The following is a 13,886-nucleotide window of genomic DNA, read 5'->3' as shown; positions in this document are numbered from 1 at the left end:
ACTACTTACTTGATATTTATTTCTCCCCAGCAATAAAGCATGTGGGGAACATAAAGCTGAAATCTGTAGCTGAGTTTGCACTACAGATTCAACCAACACACATTTAACTGTGTGAGAGAGGGTATTTTCCGCTTAAGAAATGGATTCAGATTATGATACAGAGAGAAGCTTAAACCAGAAAATAAAAGATAAAAGAGAGGGATTTTCTATAATGTTATTGTCTTCTTAGATATAATTACTATCTGGAAACTAAATTAATTATCCCTTTGAGACTACATTTGTGATTTGCAAGTGATCCCTGCACTTTAGTACCCATTTTAAATCAGAAGTGATCAGGATGTTAATCTGATTCTTTGTTTATATGTTTGCTTTTCATCAAGAAAGTTTTGTTATATTACTTGTTGAGCTTAGAAAAAGAAAGAAAAGCTGAGAAAGGAGTAGAAAAGTTAATTCCCTGCTTTTCAGGCAAGCAGGTCTAGAAATCTGAAACTGGATCATCTGATCTGATTTTGTTATACTTGTAAGGTGCAAGTGTCACAGGGCCAACAAGAGAACAAGAAATTAAATGACAACATAACTATTAATCAGTAAGAGAAAAAGGTAATCTGATCTAGGAACACTGAGGGGAGAAGTGGTCTTGACAAGCACCTCACACTCTGGTAGTGTACTACTCAGACCCCCTATGTTTATAAGAAAATTGTATCTACTCAAAAACAAACAAACAAACAAACAAAAACAAAAACCAAACACTCTCTGAATGTTTAGCACATGTATGATTCTATACGGTTTTATAAGCAGTTGCTGCAGTAGAATTTCTGTGCATTTCTTTCTGGATAAAAAGTCTCTTACTTTTTTGCCCTGGCCACCTGTTCTTGCCTGAAGATAGTTTGGCTGCAGCATGATTCTAGATTGCTGGAATAGAGACAATGGAGTTCACTCCACTTTACTGTATGCCTAGGACTATCGGAGGTGAAAACTGTGACACTTCCTAAATATTAAGACTGTGTATCCACTTTGCACAAAAATCACACAGAGTGAAGACAAAATGGACAAATTTTTATCGCAGGGTGAGCTAGCTTTTATTTGGTAGAGCATGGAATGTGTGGAATTTGGGAGTACTTAAGGGAGTTTCCTGCAAGGGAATGTCTACAAATGTAGAAACTGAGCTAAACACATCCAAATATGGGTAAGAGGAGATAGAAAGAAGGGGAAAAGCTATAAATGTTAACTATCAGGAGCCAATAAGCAGAGGGGTTACATTCAACGAATAGGAACAGGGTTAACAATAATTGAAACTACAGATTACATATAAAGTAAGATTTTTTTTCTAAAAACATTGTTAATAAATTGAATAAACATAACACTCTTATAACATGAAAAGCAGTCTCTGAGGTAGGAAGTTATCTGTTGTCTAGTAGTTTAGCTGCATCCCAAAGCTGTCTTCTCTTTAGTTCTTTTCTTCAGAGGTTTTTATCCACCATAAATATACCTCTCACGGGGTACTTCCAACATAGGACACTGCCTCAATTTCATCCAGTAGTTGCACAAGATATGATTTGCCCATATTTTGACTAAATAGGGAACCTCAGGGTTGCCAGTGTGACCTTTTTAGACATCATAAACCTAATATTAATCCTAACAGTATTATTTTCTCTTTATTGATTGTTTGTTTTGAGATGTCAAATGTGTTAATTCATTCTGACAGCTGCTGTCATACATATTGTACTGATATTGATATTCTAATTCAATTTTAGTAATATTTTCATCTCAAATAAAGTTTTCAATAAATAAGTTGAAATTAGAAAAGGACTGTGACCAAATTTCTAAAATTTTACTTTTAAGGTAGGTCTTGATATCAAATGTACATCAGATTTATTATTTTATGAAGATACTTAAAATTTTAAATACTGTTTGTGATCATCAACAAGGTAGTGCAGAGCAATATAACTGTGCTAGACTCTAGGGATTTGTGGTTTTTTTTGTCTGCTCCTTTTTTGATTCAGAAGTTGTTTGTATATGGCATCATAATATGGTGGGAAGATAACTGCCACTGGAAACTTAACTCAGAGTAACCTGGAAAATTCATAAGTACATTAGGTCCCACAGAAGATTAAAAGCTTTGGTGCAAGGTAAGAGATCTGTAGCTATACATTAATATATCTTAGAAGACACATCTGTCTTTCAGGGTTATAGAGTGAAATATTTATAACCCGAAGGGTAAAAAAGATAGTAAGCAGCAAATTGAATAAGGTCTTAAAGAAAAACATTTCTGTGTTGATCTTTTTAAGGCAGTAATCATTCCTGATAAAGTTCAAACTTGAAACTGAAGCATGAACAGTTTTTTCTTTTTTTAATAATTATTTAGCAAAATATCTGTGCTTTTCTAGGAGTTTCTAACCATCTGGGAAGTTTCCAAAAGTACATTTTCTTGTGTTTTATTGAAATCAATTATTTCCTTAGAAATACACTAAAATGAGTAGAATTTGGAGCTCAATGAATAGATCTATTCTCCTAAATCACATAGTGAGAGTTCATTCCTGGTTCACAACCTGCTCTGTCTTACCCAAGATCTTGATTCAGAGTCTTTCATGTCAGGAACAAATAGGACATTGATCCTTCTACTATTGACCTCCTTGTCATTTAACACTGCAAGGAGGAGGAAACAAAGCCAAACTGAACAGCAAACTCAAAAAGAATTCAAGTAATCCTGATATGAAACAGGAATAATTTTAAAATGTTAATTTTTTTAATAGGATAATATCTCATCTTCTCTGAATTTCAGACATTTTTTCACGTTGACATACAGCACTGGCCTCTAGAAAGACATTTGGATTAAAACCACCATCCGTCAACATTTTACATAAATTTATTATGTCAGGATTATACCAAGAAACACAGACTGCCTATTCATTTCAATGAGAACAAAACTGAATTAGTAACATTATAATGATAAGCAGAATTATAGGAAACTAAATAGTACACAACCAGAATGCACAATTATTCAAGTAGGATTTCTACAATTGTGAACAATTTAATTACTCAAAACACAATACTGTTTATAATCATAACACATATCATCATGAGAATAAAAATTATTCTGTCCCTCTAAATATTATATGTTCCTTAGTTTGTTCATGTTTTATACTGAACCTTTGTACATTTGATGGCACTTCCTTAATATCACTCATTATTGCTTTTGATTTAATGTTATTCTAGATTGTCTGATGTTGTGGGGGTTTTATTTGGTTTGATTTGGTTTGGTTTGGCTTGCTTTTTTAGGAGTGGTGCAGGTTTTTTTTCCTTAGAAAATTACAGTAAATCTCAATCTCAAATCTCTGTAGCTTGTTGAAGGTTTCAGAAGTGATTTATTAATAGGATGCTGACAATCACAGATCAGTCTGCAAGTCCTGTATGTGATCACATTAGGAAGAATTTACTTCCATAAGCAGTGCCACTGATAACTGGTCAGAACTATGGGTAAGAAGATAACAATTTGACCTTAGATGATCTTAATACTTCTGAAATTAAAAATCAGTTTATGAAGAAAGGTTCTGCTCTTTCATGCTTAAAGGTAAACAGAAACTTCTTTCTATATTATGTAGTCCTTGATAAAGGTAAACCATATTCCTTTGTGCACTATTTAGAAAAAGGATTGTCATAAGTTTTAGATATTTATTAGACCTAGTGAGGTACATCCTGTCTAGATTAAATTTAGATTCCACTGTATTATGAAGGACAGTGATAAAGATGATAACAATCATAATATTAACAACAGAAAGGTTCAAAAGGCAGCCTTGGACAAGATGGCTCAATCGGATTTGCAACTTAATATAAAAAATCGTTGAACAATGATACATTTATTCTCTATGCCCCCATTTTTTTCAGTTTAGGAATAGAAAAAATTAGCTTTGTCCAGTGTCTGAGGGCTGACAATAGAAGTGTGTATAAAACCAAAATATTGCCAGTATTTTTGAACATTGATAAAGAACATAGCATATGCTTGGAAAATCAAGCTTTTCTCTATATGTGTAAAGAAGGTGCGCTGCATGGGTCCTTGCAATGGAAACTTAAGTTGGATCAGATAAGACTGTGTCCAGATTTTATTTTGCTGAATCTAGCTGGTGCATGACTGCTCCTGCATATACATGACCTACCTATATGGGTTATCTGAAAACACATAGAAAACACCACCCAACTATGGAAATTATGTATAAGGGACTGTCCTACGTGGCTATGTGCGCATTTACAGGAACAATTTCAACTCCTTATGAGCACCCTATCCACACACACTGTGATCAATTATGCAGCAAGAACCATGTGAGAAGTTGCTGAAAGGACCAGAGTCTCCCTCCCAGGATGATTAAGGTACTGAAACAAACAAATCTGTGTAGGCACCCCAGCAGATACCAGGAGCGAGACTTCAGGACAGTCTAAAATGCCCTCTCAAAGAGCTCCTTCGTCAGTGTGTCAAATACTTAATTGTGAAGGTGGCTCTGATTTCAATTACATCATTTGAAGTCCTTCCACTGTTTCAAATAAGTCTGTTAACTCACTTATGCAATGACTGGACAGGGAGTACCTAGCACCATCCAATTAATTACCTGCTCATACATGAGTGTATAGATGGGCCCTGCTCTGATACTCAGTTACATTATGGTTATAACTGTAGTACAAATTTGAGTTTCACATGCTTCTACTGTGCCTACAGGAAATGGCCTTAAGCTGAGACAGGGGAGATTCTGATTAGGTATTAGAAAAATATCTTTTACTGGTAGGGTGGTCAGGCATTGGAATGGGTTGCCCAGGGAGGTGGTGGAATCACTATCCCTGGAGGTGTTAAAGATGTGCCTGGATCTGGTGATATGTTTTAGGGGTTTAGGGGTTACAGTGTTAGTGCTGGGTCAACAGTTGGACTTTATGATCTTAAAGGTCTCTTCCAACCTTGATGATTCTATGATTCTATAATACTGTATCTATAAATTAAGTTGCCTTGCCACAGTCCATGAGCTAAGAAAGAATGGGAGGGAGATCTCATTTCAGTCTTTCATTTATGGAAAAATCAGTTTATTTTCACCATGACATGTAGCAATCGTAGTGTGTTTAATCACTCAGTACCCGAAACATACTCAGGAATTTTTCTATTATTTATCTATATTTTTGCAGTCTAAAGTGAAGTACAATGAAGAAAATCAGTTCACTGAGAATTGTTTCCATAAAAACATTGCCTCAGATGGGAGGTGTCCAAACAAAAAAATATCAAGGCCAAAGCTATGTTTTAGATCTTGGCTATTCAGTATAAAAATAATACATGGGAATATGTTTGTTAAATTCATAGCTTTGAATCTCTTCTGAAGTTGGAAACAGAATTTTTCTTATCAGAACCCAAAAGAAGTTAATTTCTTGGGGTTTTTTTGTTGTTTTGTTGGGGAGTGCTTTTTTGTTGTTGTTGTTATTGTTGTTACAAAAGACAGTCGGAGTAGAAAGTATTGCAATCTGAGGACTAAGGATTAACATTATGGAAATGGATATCTAGGATTTAGATTCAGTTCTTGGAACTTGCACGTCACTGATTATCAGGTATGAAGTCTGCATGGCACTGGCCAGTTCCTATGTGTACATGGCAGTCTTCAGGGCTGCTAGTTCATATCTCAGGATAATCTATTCTACTGCCCACTTCTGTCCTTTATTTCTCAGCTGAGAAAAGCATAATATGGCTAAAATGCTTTTTATTCTAGAATTATCTAATTCAGAAGAAATCTATACCAGTTGTGGTTCTAGAGATATCTTGCTAAGAGCTAGCTGCATTATCTGTGCTTTGTGCATCACTGCATTATGTATATATTGCTGATGAAAAGCATTTACAAACTAAGTAATTGGCCTGTGCTTCAGTTCCCTATCTGTAAATGGGAGATAGCAGTTCTCCTTTGGCTTTTCTCATTTAGACAGAATTTCTAAGACTCAGAGACTCTTTTATTGTGTTTGCTCAGTGGTTAAATCAATATTATAATTCCATTGCAACAAATAATTGTTAAAAATGGATGGAACTACTTAACCAGCTAAAAACACAAATAAAATTTTTATTTGCAATTGAAATTACAGGCAGGTTACAGGAGGTAACCTGTGTGATATGTATTTATCCCTGGTGGATCATTCTTAATCTTTATATTGCAAGATGGGAAGAAATCCAATTTTTCATAGTAAATACTTCATTTTAGCTAGACTGTTAGGGGAAAATATGCCCCAAGTGTTTTGGGGTAGAGATATTTACAACTAACCAATAAAGCTTATGCTGAGTTGATCAGAGTTACTCCCCTCCAAACCTCAGGCTAAGCTCCAAATGTGGTCTCTGACAAGAGCAGACAGCTCTCTAACAATTCTTCAATAATTTGCAGACAAAGATGACATATATTTCTAAATTCTGAAAGATATCAATTTAAGGGATTTGTGAACTAGAATCTTTGCTTTTTATGACAGAATGCAGATTTCTCATCTGGCCTTGAGCTGTCACATTTTTTGTATGGTCTTTCCTTTGTGTTTTAGCTTCCTGACTTATAAAAAATTGTAAGATTTTATTGGTGTGCTGACCATGCATCCTCTACACTGTATTTTCTGCTCAAGGGGAAAAATGTTCACTTGCAAAACTGAAACTTGATTTCACGCTTCTTGGAGAACTTCCACATACTTCAATTTACAGCTAACACATATAAAAGTTTGCAGTGTGAGACGTAGTGGTCTAGATATAAGGAAGACTGAGAAGGATACAAATATCTTCCTGCCTTAAATGCATGAATTCTCTTACAATTAGAAGAAATCACTTTACAGAACATCGATTTTTACAATGAATAATGTGATGGCATAACAAATGAATTAGAAGGGGTCACCAAATTACAATATGTTATTATGACTACATTGTTGTTTCAACTGTTTTTACCATTTCTGTACAAGAAAATATGTAGCATGTCACAAACATTATAAATGTTATTGATTAATCAATGGGTTTGAATTTTAAAGGCAGAAATAATCCAGAACTTACTCTCAAGGCCTGTATTTGTTGTATTTTTCTCATATTTTTGATAATAATACATACATTCTGAAAATAATACATGCATTCTATTCCAATTTTGATTAATATATCATATCCATTACCACAGTATCTGTTATCTTCTGTTAGTGTACAGGGGACACTGATATATATGTGTTTCAGTACTTAACAAGTTGTCTTCCATTAACAGACCTCAGTTCACAAATGAAAACACACATGCATTGTACCCACTGTGATTAAGCTATGCTATCACAGATGCAATGTTAAAGGGGAAAGTCAGGGCAGGAAGAAATGTTTGCTTCAACCAACTAAACAACTAACTAAAAGCCTAGACAAAAGTTTATATAAAAATCTAACTGTCTATCTGACATGTATGTAAGTTTGTCTCGGTTTTTTTTCAAAAATACTGCCAAGAATTCATGTTTATTCATACACATATTATTTATGCATGTTTTCTGTCTCCTTTCCCTTTGATTATCAGACCAAAAAGAAGAATTCTCATTGTGAGCTATTTGAATAAAGGAATGAACTAGATCCTACAAATATATATGATAAGCTGCACAAGGGAAAGCATACTGGCAGGTCAAGACAGTAATTACTCTACTCTACTTGACACTTTTGCAATTTAATTCAGAACATGGTGTCCAGAGCCAGACTATTCCATACAAGAACATCATTGGTGAACTTAGCCAAACCTCAGGCTAAGCTCCAAATGTGGTTTCTGACAAGAGCAGACAGCATCTCTAACAATTCTTCAATAATTTGGAAGGACAAAGTTGCCAGAGAACAAGAAAAAGGAAGCATAAGTTTGCAAAAAGATGGTACAGCAGCATCAGAAGCAGGAGATGGATGCAAAAACATACAAATGTCAGGCATAAACAAATTAAAATGAGGAAGAAATAAAACAAGCCCACCTATTTCTCTGATTAGGAGCTTTCAAGTCTGATCATCAACACCTTGGCCTGTAAGAGCTACCAAGAACTGCAGGCACCTGAGCCCATTATCCTACATCCCCTCCACCCTGTGTTAAATTCACAACCAGTTTAAAAGACCAAGATTTTTGCATTTGTAATGAAGATGGTTAATACTCTGTAAAAAATTACTACCAGCAATTAGCACATGCTCAATGAGTGTAATCAGTAAAGTTCAGTTTTAAAATTTAAAACTAGCCTGACTGGTCACTCTTCTAAACAGTCTGTAGTAGCAATCTCTAGCTCTCTGATGCGAGTGTATAAATACATATTTAAAAAACGCACTGTGAATTTATACATATATTCATCTATCTATCTATCTATCTATCTATCTATCTATCTATCTATCTATCTATCTATCTATCTACCTATCTATCTATCATCTATCTATCTATCTATCTATCTATCTATCTTTTCAGTTGCAACAACAGAAAGGGAAAGACCCTCCTGATAGTGTCTGATTGGTCTTGGTTTCAAATTAGAATTGTATCTATTAAAAAAAAAAAAAAAGTCTTGTTATTACAAATAAGACAGCATATTAACTTTTTTTTTTTTTTTTATCTTGAAATAGGCTGGTTCTTCAGCTGGTTCTGCTTTCACTTTGTTTACAATTACTTGTCATTTTGCCTCTTTTCATGACCTTCTGCTCTGATTGTAGTAAAAGGCAGTTAAAGATCAACATCTAACACTTCAAACCATATTCCTATATGTGCACACATATGAAAAGAATAAATTATTGATAATAAAAACATAATAATAACTGACACTGTTTTACCTTTAGCTAAAGAAACCAAAGCACTTTGCAAAATATATGTGTGTTACAGATTCTTGACAGAAGAATCAGCTCATCTATTACTGAAAGTCAGATACATCTTACTTGGAAAGTAATGACCTTTTAAAGCATACTGTGACCTTACAGGACATTTGAGGAGAGAAAATAAAAGAAAGCTTTTGGGAAAAGAATGTACAAGAGGAAAGTAACATTCATTAAAATTAGAGAGGTAATTCATACTGGTACAGACTAAACTATCTTTGAGATACCTGCAGTATCTGACTCAAAATATAAAACATATACTTATGGAAAAATTAATACAGAAAAATCATGAGAGGGAGGTGACTTTCAAAATTCTGAAAAAGAAGAAAGAATGTAAAATAATTTGTATATTACTGATCTAATTTAAGAAAAAGGCTATAATGTTTTTCTGCCTTCTGAAATCTTGAGATGAAATTCAAAATTATTTTCTTCATTATCATCCTTCTTCCATGCTCAATTTTTCTCTCTGTTGTCTGTGGAATTTGAAAGTTGGTAATATTTCTATTTAGTTAGTGGCGGTATCCTATCCACAAAGCTGCTTGGGGACAAAGTCTTTCCTGATTTAGAAATGACATAAGTTCATCTTGCTTATGACTCCCGAATCATAAATTGTTTTAGACTTCAAAAGCTCTTTAAAACACTTCTTTCTTGCAATAAGACCATTTAGTAATCTACACCACTAGTATGAGACACATCGCATGGGAATCTAGACAAAATGGACTTGAGAATGTAGAGCAGGTTCTGACAAATCAGATTGAAAACGGTACCATATCGCTTTATCAGCAGTCTGTTGTTGTACTGTATGCTGTTCATACAGTAAGATCAGAAATAGATAAACTCATTATTTTCTTGATTCTTGGATTATATGTGCATTTTACATGCTTTCATTTAAATGAGCTATAGATGATGGAATTATCTAATGAGCCTTAATAGCAATCATTACATTTTAATGCAGAGTGGAAGAAGTAGACATTTAAAATAGCTTTGTCCCTGCTAATCAGAGTATGTACCTCTAAAATATTCTCATCAATTTAAACATGCTTAAATATACTAAAAATGAGTGTACTATTTTTTCCGTAAGAACATGAGAGAGATTGATTTCATAGTACAGAGAATTGAATGAAGTTCTGATAAGAATCACACACAATAGAATTTCTAGGAAAAAAAAGGAAGCAAGCTGTATCTGGCATTTGAAATTAGGTTCTACATCTCATATGTATTTATTTTATGTCTCTAGCCTAGGGCGTTAGTTGCTGTTCATCTAATATATCAATAACTATTAAACTTTTTTTTAAAAAAAGTGTATTCTAGGGAGGAGAAATTTGAATGGGATAAGCAAAGATGTTTACAACTAAAAAAAAATAATGTAACAAAGCTACTTTCAGAGTGTAAAAACTAAGAGATTGCCTATGTGTAAAATTATTTAAAATAAACTGCTCAGAAAAATGCATGACTTTCAAAGATAACCAGGAAACTTCTTTGTTGAAGAGCAACAAGAAACAGTGAAGTTTCATCTGACTAATTTTTGAATTTTTATTTCTGATTTTTTAAATTCCTTGTGAAAGGGAAATTCTAATGAACTTGAGGTTTAGCTACTGCTATGTCAGCATTGCATTATCAAATGAGATTCAGTGAAAGGGCAAGCTTAAATACAGAGAGGTTAAAACCAAGATGTACTTTCAAGACCATCTACTCTGATTTCTTGAGCTAAATATAATCTACAATTTTACTCAAGTTAAACATGATAGTAGTATGTTGTAAGGATTTCAAGTTAGGTTAAGAACAAGATTTCAGTGATTTCTAACTTTAGCTTATTTGAATAAATACTAAAAATGCAGATGCCTAAATAACATTTTGACATTTTCTCAAAATGTTATTCTAAGCCTTCTAGATAAAAATGCCACACCCTATTACTTTCAGATATATTTATGGGCAGAAAGGAAAGAGACATTAAATATAAAGAACAAAAAATAGTGTTAGTATTCTATACTACCTTTGCATGGCAAAGTTCTGGCAACAGGGAGAGAAAAGGCTTTGAAGGGACGGCCTCTGGGAAAGGAAAACAGGAGCTGCTACCATTCTGGACAGAGTCATTTCAATATGGTTCCAAGCTGGACCTGTTACCAGCCAAAACTAAGCCCATCAGAGATGCTGTGGTGCCTTTATGATAACATATGTAAGAAAGGGTAAAACTGCATGGCAGCTGCAAGAGAGAGTGAGAATATGTGCACTTATACTCATGTAGTCCTCAAAAATAGCCTCAGGAAGTTCTGTCAGATATTAACAGGTAACAATACTTGTACTGCAGTAAATGCACTTTGCTTCATTCTAGCTAATTTTGCTGTCACACATTAGCGACAGCTGAGAAGATCAGGATAGGACACAGCATGAGGAAACACACCAGAGTATATCTCAACCCAACTCATCAACTATAGAAAGAAACCAGTTATTTCTACAGTGATATCCACTATAAATTGTGACAGCAAACATGTGATCCAGGTTTAGTAAAATAGACAATTGTAAGTGAAGAAAAAAAGATTCTATTTGCTAAGAACCCCACCAACAAGGAGATATCACCATTTCTGAGGCAGATATAAACATACGGCATTTGCATATCACAAATTGCTTTTTGGGTGTATGAAGAATAGCAATAAAAAAAAAACAAAAAAGCACAGCACCCTAAAGATGTGCTAACGATTTTTTTCTCTGTCCTTATTCAGCAACGCCTCCCAGGAATAGGAAATTCATACACAGTAATAGTTAAGAAAAAGAAAACCTCTACAAACAGTATAGTTCGTAGATAAAGTCAAGGCTTTTATCCTGTTCTAATAAGGAAAATCCATCTAATAAACTATTAAATTGAGTTTAAGAAGACTGTTTATAGTTAATCCTAAATGCACTAATAGGAAACCGAAAGGTTACATTCAGTGCTAGTTTTGCTCCCTTTGGATGTTACTCATAATTACAATTTGCTCCTTAATTATTATTCCTCATGTATTCAATTTACTATTAAGACCAAAAGCTTGCCCTGAAGGCTGAAAGTGCTGAGGTGGACACTGGTGAATCAGCAAAGAGCAACTCCTCCAACAATGTGCATCTACTCAGAAGCAGGCAAATATCAGTTCTACACTCTAATCATGACATTCAGAGCTCAAGACAAGGGAATACTACTCCAGCAAGAGAACAACCTCTGATAACTCTCTAGGGAAAGGATATTAAAGACACAAATCTATAACTCTCAACCAAACACTTTTGTAGTTTCATTTAAGAAAAATGTGATGTGTTGGTAATTGGAACAGTTTTATCTATTTATTGCAAGTATTGTGCAGTCATATTGGTACTCAATTTTTATGTTTTCTGTTCTGCTGTTCTACTTTCCCCTGCTCAGGTAGATTATACCATATTGTATATCTGAATGCTTTTTCTTTGTAGCTTTCATGAAAATAATTTAAAAAGTAAATTTTTTGAAAAGGTGCTCAGGGACCAAAATTAGTGTTTTATTAACTTGTTCTGTAATTTAATGCAGAATATGAAGAAACTATGTATGACACTTTTTCTAGAATAAAGGAGTGTATTTCTGCTACAGAAATATGTTGTTTCTGAACAACATTGCCTTAGATTTCAAGAACTACTGGACTGATCACATCTGTTGTTTTGGAGTTTTTCTTTAAACAATTCCTAATGATATTCTGAGGTGGGAATATGGACAAATAGTTCTAGGAGTACTAGTACTATAAAGGATCTAGTAAGCACAAAACACAGATAGTACAGGTACATACTGCTGAGCAGTTAAAAATTAGCCAGGTCTTGAAATCAGCCTAGCCTAGAGAAAAATTTATATCCTTGCTCATCCTAAAATAAATAAATAATTTTGAAATGTATGAAGTCTTATTTTCTGCTTAAAGTTACTGTAAAAGACCTCAGTCCATTTGGAATTTCTGGGTTGATACTCATCCAAAGGTACTTGCAGTCAATAGTCACAAGCAAGCTTCACAGAGCTTTTCTTTATATCTTGACATCACAACTTACATAAAATACCAGTACAATATTTTGGGCAAAATTCTGAAGGCTCCAAGGTCTCACCCTCCCTGTTACATGCTCTCACTAACCTAATCATTATTCCTATATAGCTCAATCCATTTTCTAAAAATGGAGGTAACTCATCCTTATCGTCCTTATTTCCTCAGAAGATAAAATAGTAATAGGAATAATTTAACTAGGGTACACAGATAAAAGCTCTAAATAAAAATTATGGTTTTTTTTCCACTTAGACACTCTTGGGACAGAATTCCAACAGCACTTGTAAAACTGGATGTCCTTCTGCGCATATATTGCATATGGAGTTTTTATCTTTTTTACACATTTATAACATAACCTTAAAATATCATCTACATATTTCCCTATGAATTCATAATGAGTTTAGATTTAAAACACTGATTAAGATATGCTAAGTAAAATTTTGAAGCCACCTATATGAATGAGTTTTCTGATTCATATCAAGAGACCCTTTTTGACACTAATGGGATGTCTATAAACAGCATGCATATATATATATATATGCTTTCAATTGTATTTCAAATCAAACAGCTGAAATGAAATGTGCAACATGTAGATAAGACTAATGATTAATGACAGAAAGATAGATAGATAGATAGATAGATAGATAGATAGATAGATAGATAGATAGATAGATAGTCAGATAGATAGATAGAAGCATTCCTCGGAGACATTCCATGCTGTAATCTAAAGCAGAACTACTTTATGCTTGACACAGAATTCCAAATACTGATTTCTCTGAACTCTTAAGGAGAGCAATGACATCATGAAATTATTTGTGAAACATCCCCAGGACACAGGAAAACCTGAGTCCATTTAAGTCTGCTAATTTAACTGTTCAGGTTAATATCAGGTGTAAGTCATGTCTTAATTCATCGAAGTCACCCTCTTTTAAGTCTTCAGAGATCAAATCCAAGAATCTTTCTTTTGGTAGAACTGGATATGAAGCAGCATATTTTGTGTGACAAATAAAAGAATCACACTTTTAAATATATTTATACAT

Source organism: Myiozetetes cayanensis, unplaced genomic scaffold, assembly GCF_022539395.1.
Source record: "Myiozetetes cayanensis isolate MyiCay16 unplaced genomic scaffold, myiCay2020 scf7, whole genome shotgun sequence".
Lineage (NCBI taxonomy): Eukaryota > Metazoa > Chordata > Aves > Passeriformes > Tyrannidae > Myiozetetes > Myiozetetes cayanensis.
Note: the sequence above shows the minus strand (reverse complement) of the source record.